This window comes from Pleurodeles waltl, chromosome 5 (assembly GCF_031143425.1).
Source record: "Pleurodeles waltl isolate 20211129_DDA chromosome 5, aPleWal1.hap1.20221129, whole genome shotgun sequence".
Taxonomy (NCBI): Eukaryota; Metazoa; Chordata; class Amphibia; order Caudata; family Salamandridae; genus Pleurodeles; species Pleurodeles waltl.
Window position 1 is genome coordinate 112,260,613 of NC_090444.1, and position 13,658 is coordinate 112,274,270.

At 42.0% G+C, this 13,658-nt stretch overlaps 1 protein-coding gene across 11 annotated transcripts in view; it reads right to left on the reverse strand.

The window, feature by feature from the left end:
* Nucleotides 1-13,658, reverse strand: part of PTK2B (protein tyrosine kinase 2 beta) — a 382,496-nt gene that overhangs the window by 165,816 nt on the left and 203,022 nt on the right. For all 11 annotated transcript variants that reach the window (XM_069233734.1, XM_069233744.1, XM_069233739.1 and 8 more), the window contains one exon: nt 6,208-6,287. The gene's annotated coding sequence lies outside the window, so the exon portion shown is untranslated. The remainder of the gene's footprint in view (nt 1-6,207; nt 6,288-13,658) is intronic.

The window sequence follows — 13,658 nt, forward strand, 5'->3', positions numbered from 1 at the left end:
AAGTAGGACCGAAGAGCCCAGAACTGTCCGCATAGAACTTTCAAGGCGCATTGGACCTTAATCTCTTGGAAAGTCTTCCCTACAACACTCATGTGCTAAGACATGAATAGCTAAAATCATCACCTGGGTGTGATTCCAAACCCTGGTTTGATTCAGCATGTATGGTATTTATCATTTCAAATCTTAATTTCTTTATTATCACAATTCTTTATTAGTTTTTCAGCAAAGTAAGTAGAACAAAGAAAAATCAGCATGGCATGCTTTTACATTTCCCATGTAACACCAGTCGGAAACGTATAGGGGTTCCCACCGTTATAAACAGTCTCCACATACTTTTCAAGTATACATATGGACAAAGGATACTGCTATAACAATAATAGTAACTATCACGGAGTAATCGCCTTTTACCAAAAAATGACCAGTGTATTAGGATAAGTCCCATCAAACTTAACTGATAATATTGTATTCTATTCATTCACATCTACATCCTTAAAAGAATCAAAGAGATGAAAGAAATCGGTGCAAACATGAATTATAACAGTATTGAAAAATAAGGAAAGAAAATAATGAAATAAATAAGGAAACATTCAGGGAGAAACACAATGCAACAGGGACACCGCCTATTTCATGAAACCATCTAACAATCAACAAAATGGCAAACATGTGGTCCATCGTCTCCCCGGGGGGCGGTGAGGGGTAGTGACCTCACTAAGAGATCCGGGACAAATGCTCTCGCACTGTTATTATCCATTACCAGATATGCAGCGCTCAGACAGTTCCTATATCTGCTCATAACACTCCGACTTTAGAAAACTCCGCCATATGTCCTCATATTGGGGAAGCCGGTCATTAATTTTCTATATCTGGGCACTAGTGGAAGAAAGATGTCTGGGACGCTAGGGTAGACGATAAGGCTCTAGATGACGTTGAACATTGGGGGGAATTTATACAGCAGCTCTCCCAAACCACGCACAACTCATCAGGCGAGGGGGTCTGGGACACGACTGAGAATAGTTCACTACATGACACGCTGCACAGACCGCCTAATTATAGTACTTAGAGTGTGCAAGACTCCTGCCTAACCATATCCCCTTGGAGAGGGGCGTCCATATTAAAGGACATGGCAATAGATACCCTGTTCCAGTTTGCAACGTCACGCACACTGCTCGCAGCTTGTCAAGCGCCTGGTGGGTTCACGGAATGCTGTTATATGCAGTCTGCATGGCTCATGTTGCCTGTAGATGTGCTTCAGTTCAAAGCCCTCGTAGATTAGAATTGTCTTGCTCATGGTATGTCAATTACATGGGATTTCATCATGTATATGTACAGTTTACAAATAAATAGTTTAAAAAACATTTGTATATCAGCTTATCAAAGGCGGCCATGGTGTGCTTATCCCCCAGCTGGTCATCAAACAGTGGGCCTTTGTTGGTTTTCCAGTGTTTTAGTATTCCTACCCTCGCCACTCCCAAGGCAGTGTGTGGTATTGTACACTAACTGTTGTATTAGGTTATCCGGTTGCTAAGTACTATGAATGTATTCTGTTGCTATTGGAGACACTCATACTTGTGAGCAAGATAGTTGTAAGAACGCGGAATATGGAATGTGAGGGATCAAGCAAGGTTCCTTGTGGGGGCAGTTGGCTTTGAACGTTTTGCTGACAGGATGAGGCTTCTACACGTTGGACTTATACTTCAATAAACTTGATGAAACTGAGAAGAGACCGTGTACTCTGTTACCTCACAGTGGCCGACCATCGGGTACTGAGGCAGCTTACGTCAGTGAGATCTCTTCTATCGTGAAGCATGGCTCATCTCAAATTTAAATCTCTTGTTACATTTAGATGGCATCTGAATGTCAATAAAGCCTTATAGCCCACCGTAGCGGGCTATGCTGGCCTTTATTCTATTCTATAAACACTTATATAGCGCATAGCTACCCATAGGTATCCCAGCGCTGAAACCCTTGGTGATAATTGGATGGCACGTAAATCCTGTAGAAGGCCTATGGCTTGAGCAATTGCTGGCTGTTCCAGGTGAAGGTTAAAATCACATAGAATGGAGAAATTTGTGGTAGCAAGGTTTGCTGTTACTGCCAGGAGTGAGTGGAGGAAATGAACCCTCGTGCCAGGTGGTTTACACAGTAATAATCCAGAGAAGGTAGAGAGCAGTGAGAAGATAATCGCAAAGGTCAGCCTGTCACAGTCAGGAATGAGTGTGGGTTTGAAAGAGCATCTGTATTCTTCCCTGAGTATCATTGCAAGGCTTGCACAAGGCCTGGTCTTCAATTAGCACGGAGCCAGGTATTTCTGTTAGAAACACATTTGGTATTTTCTCCTCAACTAGAGCAAAAGGGATCTAACTTGTGGCTCTGCAGAGATCTTCAATTAATAAAGAACATATGCCGCCTACCTTTCTGATTAGTATATTTCTCAGGATATGTCAACTTGGGAAGGGAAAAGGGACACTGTTTGCATAAGGTGTCACCATTACTTAGATCATTGAAATGGCAACAGCCATCATCGGTATTCCCTCAGAGCACTAATAATTGAAGAGGCAATAGATTTGATTGCTTACTTGTGGGGGTGCAGGGGCCCTGGCCCCTGGACCTGTTCAGATAAGAAAAGGCGCAGACAGGCTTACCGTTGGCGCACCTTCGGCACGCCTGCTGCCCACACCCGCACAGCTGTCCACATTTTATAGTCTAATGCCCAAAAAAAGCTAGAGTGCTAAAGTGCCAACAAAGTGCTACAGTGCGATCACAAATAGTTAAAATATCAATCTAAAACACCTTAAATGCCTGCTCCAGCATTAAAGGCCCCAGCCAAAGAAGGGGTTCTTTAACAAGTGAGCAGGCCTTTAATTGCCAGTATAGCCCAGCTACAGTAGACTAAAAGGCTATTAGAACATTCCGCCACTAGAGGGCAGAATGTTCTAATAAATAAAACAAAGGCCTCACAGAACACTAGGGGACTGAAGTCCTCTCAGTCTCAGTGAGACCTTTGTTCACACCAACAATTGTGAAGACAATCATTGGAATGCTGGCGCTTGGGGCTTGTACCAGCCATTAGAACCCTGGAGCATTCCATTGTCTTCAATGCCTCTCCCAAAATTCCAATATTGTAATTTCAAGTTAGAAGCTTGCCCACAAATGTACACCTGCCAGGCACTATGGAATAGCGCTACTCTATTCCCAGTCATTTCTTCCTATGCTTGCTTGGTATCCTCTCTGTGTGCATCAATACTGCCTGAATTCCAGGAGATGAGAATGACAGTAAGAATTTTCTATGGAATATCTGGTCTCCCCAGGTATGCTGCAAGGACATCAGACGTGGACTGGTCATTCTTCCTCAGCCCCCAAAACTTGTGCTGAAAATTCTACAGATTTCGAAGCTACTTTGCCTTATTTGTTCGTGGAAAGCTGTCTTGGCTTAAACCACTAGTTGGCACCAGGTACTGACATGTGGGCCCAGCATGACTATTTTCTCAAGGGCCCATGCCTGTTGCTGGTCAGTGTTAATTAATTTCACAGCAGGGCATTTCTGCAGCTCTGGTGACACAATGTCTGTCTGAATAAAGGCCCGGTACAGCATTGTGAAATATTTCATCTTCGCAATAGCATCACTCGAATGACCCAGCTCTCAAAGAGCTGCTGACTGAGACTGAAAGAGAGAACTGCCTAAAGTGATGCCAAAAGGGAAGTGAAAAGCCATTCTGAACCATCAAAGGAGATAATGAACTCTTGTTTCCTATAAACTCCTTAAGATGTCTAAGGACAATCTAGTTTCAGGAGGGACTACTGGAGTTCTCCTGTTAGATCTGTTGGTTATATTCAACACAGTGGAGCACAAGGTTTTAGTTAACTGTCTAACGACAAGAGGACTGAATGATAAAGACCTTAACTAGTTTGATTCTTGTCTGGCAGAGACTGATTCTAACAGTTCCCTTTAGCAATCTGAGAAAACACCTGGGGGTTCCTCAGAGATCACTTTCTTCTAGTATTCCAAGCCCTGGGGGTTTCAGATCATTGGATTCCAGGCAATCTCCTGCTCTGATGATAAACAGCTCCTCCTACCTGTGGACCATAAGACAGAAACAGTAGAAAGCCATATTGAAAATGTCTGAGCAAAGTACAACACTGGAAGGCGTTAATTTTTTTAGAATCGAATCCTGAAGAAATGAAGGGTATGATAGTGAGACATCATGCCTCGGCATGGACCTACAATGTTTGCCCACCAACTACAGACACCCAGACACAACCTGCAGATAAGTTAAAAAGCCTAGGAGTTCTTCTGGATAGGGCCCTTAATCTTGATAAACAGATTCATGCTATTATTAGTTTAAGGAGTTTATCAAAATGTGTACCTTTTTCCTCCACTGAGGTGCATGCTAGAGTGGTTGTAGCGTGTGTAACTATTGTAAGGCTCTCTATCTATGTCAGACACACAAAGATCTGAACCACCTCTAATGAATTCAAAACTCTGCCATCAGATGGTTTCAAAAGGTTAAAATATGGAACCATGTTACTGAGACAGGACCTTCAATGCATGGTCTCCTGATTGACAAAACAGTATCTGACTGTGGTCTAAAGCTGATAAAAAATATTGCTACTTGGTACACACCACTTAAAACACTTTGGCATCTAATTTGATTTTGTGGTTCTGTGAGAGCACAAGTTGGATGGTGCTTTATTAGAATAATCTCTGTTTGACCGCAAAGACCCACTTATTTTTCCCATCTGATTTCTGTTCTTGTCTGGTCAACATTTGTAATGATCAGGTTTGTGGTGCAAGTTAACTGTCAAGTTACATCTGGTCACAAGGAAGTTCATTATAACCATGATATACTGAAGATGCAAGGATTGGGATGAGAAATTCCCTCAGTTATGACAGTTTGTACTGATAACAAAAAGCAACATACACATTAAGTTTATCAAGGGTCAATTTTTGATCGTCACATACATATCAGATGACATCACAACAAAATACACCAGTTACATGAACGCTGGCCGAGAGAATACCAAAATACATTTTGGACTTGGAGATCAAATAATCTCCTTGGACAATATCCAAGGGCACAATTCTCAGATGGTTTTGTACACCTGCTTTCCATATAAGTCAAAAAAGTGTTCACTTTGCACCAACATATCCCAATTCATATTGACAGACTTTGGACTGGTGGAATATTCCATGTGCAGCTGCAGTTTCCAGTACAAAAATTCTGCCAGTATGATCACATTTCTGCATTCTCACATATAATTGTACGGGTAGGTCTGTACCTGGATAGTTACAGTGTAGTATATGCATCTTACATCCCATGTACTATGGTAATGTATTGCATTTGTCTATTCCTTTTACTGTGATGCTTATGGTATTTAAAGTTCTATATGTCTATGATGTATTCTGCATCCTTTGAGTTGCTGGTGAGTTCTGGAACTCTTGGCACAGTCAACTGCCTGGAGTTGTGGAGCCTGCCAGAAGTCTCTGAGGTTGTGGACCTGTTATTGAATAAAGCATAAGAAACTTTTCATCTCCTTGGCATATTGGATTGTCTTCCTGTCTTCACCACTTACTACACACACCTATTAAAGTCTCACAAACGCACAACAGGCAAGTGGTTTTCCAATATGGAAATGCACACAAATTAAATTTTGTCATGGACAGGGGTAAGTGCATTTGTAGGTTGAGGATGGGGAGGGAGCACCTCCATAATTAATAGGGGCGTCTTTAAATGTTTTTTCAGCGCATAAAATCATTTTGTAGGTGAAACAAAAGATTTAAGAAGTACTCATCCACTTTTGAGTTAGATCTCAACATGCGAGGAGTTACACCATGAAGCAATTCCTAATGCATAAATGGTATGTATGTGAATACTATTGGAAAACTGCAAGTCCCCAAACCTAGGACTAACCAGACAGGTGCAAATTTCTGACTTCCATTTGCGACCTGGGTCAAAAGCACTTTGTGCACCACCATCTTCATGCAATGCTAGATCACCCACTCTGATTCAAAATTGCAGGGAGGAAATACAAGAAATGAGTTATCATCCTTTTACACTTGTTGTCATACAGCTATGCTGTCAACAACTTGTTCTTGAACTCAGTGCTTTTAGTAGGCAGGAGTGAAAATCTTAGCATAACATATGCAACACAAAGAAAAGGCTAAACGCTTTTAGCTGAATACATAAGAAGGTAAAAATTGGTACTTACGAGTTTAGACTACCACAGCACCAGAACAGGCAAGACAGGGGGCAGAACTCTTAAGAGTGCATTATCTGTTCTTGTAAACACTGAAAACAAGAAGAGACAGGGACACACAGCTCAAGCTCTTTGTTTCACATATATATTATGCAATAACAATTTATACAAATACCCAATATGTATTTAAACTTATGATTGATCGCTTGGGAAATAAATACCCAAATCCTTACCCATTAAACAATTTCTATCTTAGACAAGGGCCCACTGAAAATACTGTAACTTTGAATGATCAATTTACACCATCTGCCTAGAGTGTAAAATGTATGGTAAAGGCACTGCACATTAAAACGTTTCTGTTCCATTCCGCACACAAAAGAAGTAAGAGGCGGCAGTGGTCAATATATTTCCTTTAATGCAAAGTTTCGGAGATACAGGAAACAGGTCCACCGCGTTACACAGCAACTGTCCTTAACCCCAACATAGTAGGAAGTTAGGAAGAACGAAAGGAAACAAAATAAAATGAACAAGAATGAAAAGAAATTTGTAAGAAAAGATAAAAGAATTACAATATATGTACTGAATATATAACTCCTATTGACTATACTGGACCTTGAATTTCCGCAGTGTAACCCACAACAAAATCCTTCAACAACCCAGGTGGTGTTATTTTCTTCTTCTCACCATTCACCTCTACCCCCTCAACAACAGGTTCTTGCACCTTTTCCTTTGACCTTCCATCACTCTCACTAATGCTACCCTCATGTGTAGCATCATATATGCTGGGTGCATCATCACTCTCATTCACTGCAGACATATAGGGGTCATTATGACTGCGACGGATGATTTTCACCGTCTGCCCAAGTCCCGCGGTCAGGTTGCCGCCAGTGCAGCCGCCTCCTAGCGGGCCCCATTAAGAGTTCCCCGCTGGCCCAGCGGGGAACGGCCTACAACATTGATGCCGACTCATGATTGAGCCGGCGGCAATGCTGTATTGCGCAGGGTGCACGAGCACCCTTCGCGATGTTTCACTATCTGCAACATAGACAGTGAACATCACGACGGGGCTGGCCAGGGGGGCCTTTGCACTGCCCATGCCAAATGCATGGGAAGCCCTGAACCCCCTCTCCGCCAGCCTTTACACAGCAGTGCTACTGTCATGTAAAAGCTGGCAGAGTTGGGGTTCGTAATCCCCAGGGTGGCACTGCCTGCAGCCCTGCCCTGGCAGATTAGGAATGCCAGTCCCTGCAGCGGAAGAAAACTGGCAGTGCTGGTGGTCCCACCGTGGCACAACCGCCACGGTCATAATGTGATGGTCAGACTGCCACCGCGACCACCATAATGTACACTCATAGATTCTACTATGTCTTCTAACCAAATGGAGCTTTCCCCTTCACTCACCATTTCTCTCTCATGTTCCTCATTACTTTTCTCCTCCTGCTCATTGGAACACAAGGCAACACGTCTGAGGTTCCATACCTTGCATTTTTCAGTCTTACAGCATTATGTGAAATTTCTATTACTTGTTCGGGTTCAAAAAATTGACTCCCACCTTTTATTAAATAAGCTTTTTTCAAATGAACCCAATCACCCACGTCTATACAGACAGGTTTAGCACCATGAGCCATATGTACGAATGCTTTTTCCCATAGACACAGAATGGGTAAAATCCTTTCGTACATCTGGCCCCATGTGTCTTATCATAATAAGATTTAGTATTTTTCTGTGTCCTATCCAAATTTTTTCTCACCAAATCAGGGGACCAATGTTCAATCTAGGAATCACGCAACGTTGTGGAACTAAATTTACAGCTTGGTTTCCATCCGCTCATGATTACAAATGGGCTCAACACTGTTGCATCATTCTCTGTACTGTCTTCCGTACAGCAGTGTGCCAGTCACAATGCTTCCTCATTGCACTCTGAATAACTCCCTTGATAACACTGTCAGATCTTTCTAAGGTCCATTCTCACTGGGATTATAAAGGGACGTAGTTTTATGTTTTACATGTTTTGTCAATACAATATCATGTTCAAATCCATCCAACTTTCCAAAATGTTTGCTGAATACCTGTGGAAATTTTCTCTCCATATTCATGCCCAAGGAGCTCCCATCACCAATACTTTTTCTTCACTATTCGGATCCAGGACAATGTGTAAGTTCCCTTGATCCTTCCATCCCAGTATAGATGGTCCTTTTTTAGCCACATAAAGTTTCCCTCTAGTATCTCTGTTCCTAAAGGAAAATGATAACCATCTCAAACCTAACATATCCATCTTCTCACCAGTGTAACTTTCAGGATTTATATCAGATGGTAACAGATGTGCACCGATTTTTTCTATAAATTTCTTCTTCCATACTTCTTTATTGACTATGGTAAAAGGTGAGCCTGAGTCTGCGTATATCTTAATAGGAACACCTCCTATTGCCATTTCATATACAGGCTTGTCTTTGGTACTGTTGTTATTTATGTTTAGTACAAACTTTCCTTGCAAACTCAACGCTTCCTGACTTTGCGTTCTTTTCTTCCTTGACACTCTCACTTTGGCTTCTGCCATCACGGATGCATTTTACACTCTTGTTTTTCTTTTTGCACACTCTCGTAAAATGCCCACTGATGCCTTAATTGCTACACTTTTGTTTCAATGCAGGACACGTTTTAACATACGCTAAGTGCTCCTTGCTATCACATGGATAACATCTACTCTCATTGTTACCACAATTCTCTTTGTGACCAGGTTTTTGTTCTTTCACTTATTTGTGGTTTATTACTTTGCAATTACAACCTGGTTATTTATCAGATTGCTTTAGTTCTGTGGCACACCTTCCTGATACTTCTGCCTTGTGTACTATTACCATAACTTCTTAAAGTGGTGAATCGCCATTAATCCACAGCCTTTCCTGTAAGGCCTGGTTATTAGTATGCATGACAAGTTGGTCCCTTATCAGATCATCATGGATTACACCAAATTTACAATCAAATGCTACATAATCAACTACTGACTCTCCTTTTCCTTGTTTTTTACCTGAAAGAATTTATATCTGGTCATACCAATGCATAATTTTGGTACAAAGTTTTTATCAAGGTCTTAGTGCAGCAGTGAAAGCACTTAAATCCCCACTTGCAGTGACTTTTGGCATTCTATTGTACGTTTTCAATCCTATCAGACCCAATGAGTGCAAAAAAACTATTTTTTTCTGACCTGCTGTCATTTTGTTCGCTTTATCAATGGCATTGATATAATTTAAAAAGTAGTCCTTCCATTCTGCCCATTTTAAAATAGGTTCACTTCCTGAATCCCAAAATGGTTGTGGTGATTTATTTTAAAATTTTGTTGAGCCATAATGCGTTGGGCGCAATGGACCGATATATGCTCCACTTAACAATATTAGGCAATTAAATTATTATGCAAAAATTGCTGCCACGTAGGTCATGCGTCGTAATGTGAACTGTGCGCTACGTAGCGTGACTTGACCTACACGCCACATTTATCTTACATCACTGAGGCTGATACATGCTCAGTCATGCTTTGAGCACATAGGCCCTCATTATAACATTGGCGGTACATAACGCCCACCGCCACGGTGACGGCCGCCAACATACCGCCACGGTGGCTACCATCCATCCGCCATATTATGAGCACTGCCCGACTTTGGCCACAATAAGGGCGGAAATCCGTCAGTGTTCATAGAGGGGGGAGGCGGTAGCTTGGCGCTGCTAACACCAGCACTGCCACACCAGCAGAATGCCGCCAGCCGTGTTATGACCAGTGATACGGCCTGGCGGTGTTCTGCTGGCAGGGCGCTTCTGGCGGTAGCAGTGCCCCTTCCCTGCTAGACGACCTCCTCGCCGAACAAGGTAAGTCGGACATCCGACAGGGGACAGATACGTTTGTAAACCATAGTTTGCAAGACAGAATGTCCGGGTAAGATTTTGATACAAACACTCTTTGGCTTTCTTCACTTGACATTCCACCCGACATTCAGCCCTATAAAATGCTGGTTCAATCAGCCAGCTTATTGCTAAAGCTAAATTGTCGTGTCTGTTCTATTCCACACACAAAGGAAGTGAGAGGCGGCAACAGTCAATATATTTCCTTTAATGCAAAGTTACGGAGATACAGGAAACAGGTCCACCGCATTCCATTGCCACAGCAACTGTCCTCTTCCACAACTGACAGTGGAGCGCCGCTATGTTATTTCCTTGGAACGTGGAACACAACCATGTAGTACAGGAATACACCATTCATTTTCTAAGCAAATACACAATTCTTTCAGAATCCTTCGTACCTAGGTGCAACTGTCCTAGGGTGGAGTGAAAGGGACTCCTGGTGATGGTACCTCATGACATCACCCGGAGTTACGTCACAGGGTATTTGTGTTATTTAGTAATCCAAAGAAAGAAGTGGTTAAATGGCTGTGGACACTAATAGAATAACACAACACCCAGACTCAGAGTCACTGTCAAAGACAAAAAGATATCTCTTTGCTAATCTCAGTTGAGCAATACAAACTAATCGTACAACTGTCTAGCTTTAGTGTAATTTACATAAATCAGCGGCCGGGTCCAGATTAAATAGTGCAAAACTACTGTAGTGAACTTTTGCACCAATATGTGCACCTTTTTTGTACACTAGGAAGTAAATGTGCATTTTGGTGGAATGTTGCACTGCACCACTTTTGCTCTAAGTAATCTAGCTAATTATTCCAGACCTGATTTTGCAGATGAAAGAGGTAACAGCAGCATAAATACTACATAAATATTACATAGTTAGTGTAATTTTTTTACAGGTCTAAAATATAAATTTTACTCTGTCAGTTTAAGTAAATTTTGTTTCTGCAGTTGCAATTAAGTGTCAATCTCAGCAAAATTGCACAGACAACAGTACAATGTATGTAATGTAGAAATGTTGGTTTATGTGCCAGGGCAATTTATGTAATTTGCCTCTCGAGCTAATGCTGGCTATATTTTGTTAACCCAAATTGATTTTTAAAGAGGAATTGTTTAAGCTCCCTCAACAAGGTGGACTGAGAAAATGTTTTTTTTTCTTCCTGCTATTGGTAATAACGATACAGACCCGCCGTCCTCCCTAGCTTAATATTTAATTCCATGCACTTTTAGCAGACATTCTTCTGCTGATTTTAGTGCACGTAAGATATTTAAAATTAGAAACCAGGCAGATATCTTGGATAGAGAACTGTCTGCATTTGACAACTAGCGAAAGCTGACTCTTGTAGCCGTATTTCCATTGCTTCTTTGAACGGTGCGCCCTCTTAAGTTTTGTGGGTTTCATTTTTGAACTATTTTGTTAAGGGTTGTATGCCACAATAATATTTACAGAAATATTGCCTCACACAAATACTGTGTACTAAACTCATTTATAAAAATAGCATCCCAGTGGGTATGATTTTCTATTAACTTTAAGGGATGATATTGTCTTAGATATGATTTAGGGCACAATTTTCTGAGTATCCACATTTTAGGTTCCTCAAAGGGCACTGGGGCTTTTCCCTAAAGTTAAGAGAGTGTAGATGGCACACCTCCTTGTTGTTCTTAGGTGCTCCTCAAAAATGTCCTGAGTTTTAGATTTGTTGAGATGAACCCAGTTTGTTTCATCTCTCTCTGAACGTCCGCGGTCCCAGTTTATTCATGAAGAATTGAAACAGAATATCTTCCAATTCTGATTGCCACTAGATCCAATGTTTTCTTACACACCTGGGGAAAGGTGAAGGATCGCAAGGGTGTGCTCACTGTGGGGACCCTTGAGGAGGCTTAAACTCCCTCCAAAGCCACCATAGTCTGTGCTATGACGATTTAAATAATTACAAAAATGACTTTTGATTCCATTTATGGAAGGCTGAATTTCTGGAAAAATCTAATGGTCTACTCTATGGAGCAAGTTCATCACATCACCAACATTTTTCACAACAGACAAAGAGTACTTTCAGTAGGATTCCCTGTGAATCGCCAGTGGAGGACCTATGTAAACTATGAAACCATTTTTTGGGTGAGCATTTGTCTCTGCTTTAGTCCAGTGAAAAATTGTCTTAGTAATCCAGTGTTAATAATTACAGGGTGAAAAACCGAGACAATCGCAGACTATAGAATTGAATTGTTGAAAGGCGAAAAGAGCTGTGGCATTGGAATCACAGAAACCTCTACAGGTTACCTCTGAGGTCTCCCTAGTGTTTTAAGCGGTTTACAGGCACCCCGTAAAGAGGGTGTTGTCAGTTGTTACTTCAAAGGATATTACATCTGGGATCATTTTCTCACAGCCACAACATTGGATTCACTGCATCAGGGGTACGTTTACATTTAGCTTCACTGATATGGAGTACTGGAAGTGTCCCATCCACTTGAGTGTCCACCTAAGTTTACCTCCGTTCATTGTTCTATCGCTATAGACTACCAGCAAGCCTACGGAGGAGTCGCCAGCAGCCAACAAACTCCAGTGATTCAGGTATGCCGTGGAAGATTCCCCCCACCCTCTGAGCCATCTTTGTACCAGCCGTTGCTCTTCCTTAGGTCCCAAGAGGCAGGGAGATGGCCCCAGGGGTTTGGGGCCTTGCAGTAGTGGTGGTGTGCAGCAGGTGGGGGGCAGGCAGTGGTAGGCCATCCAGTGAAGGCGGCCCCTGATACTGCTAGTTGCAGAGAGTATACTACGCCCTGTACCAGTGAACATAGTAGGGATGAAGAGACGGGAGACAGGTGAAAATGCATTATTTATCTAATACTCCTCACATAATGCCGTATAAAGGCCCCAACGTTCGCCTACTTCCCTCAACGTTCTAAAGTCGCGCACGGCATTTGCCACGTGCACACACACAAGGGTGGATGGGGAGGTAGGGAAGGAGTGATACAAGGGCCTATTCAGACCATACCATTTTATGTACAGTGAATTATATTTAACAGGAAATTACAGCAGTCAGCCTGGTATCTGTTGGCATTTGTTGAGCCACTGAGGAGGAGGACCGGGACTAGCTGCCTTGCTACCTAAGCCTAGCTCACTCTAAGGTGCTAAAAAGCTTTATTCTACCACCTGAATGAGGGAAAGAATAAAGAACAAAGTCGAGGTTGCAGCCTCCCATGGATCTGAGGGTTGGTTCCACCACAAACATTCCACAACCATCAGTCAATGATCTGCTGTGTGCCTTCACTTCCAGCAAGAAGTAGCTGTGAAACCACTACATAAACGACCAAGCGACTGGGTGAAACAGCTCTGCAAATTACGGGTCTTTTTTCATCTCTAGGATAGCAGCCAAGAAACTTAAGGAGCATGATTAAAAGAGAGAGCAAATGGAAGTTTTTCAGGAAAAATAAGAAACAAAACAAACAAATTTGCATAAACGAGAAAGTGCATGGAAACACCATTTCTAATCTATTTTACGCATCCCATTTTTCTGCTCTCTACAAAAATATGGTCCACTTGCCCAAATATAGGAAAATCAAAAACGAATACAGTC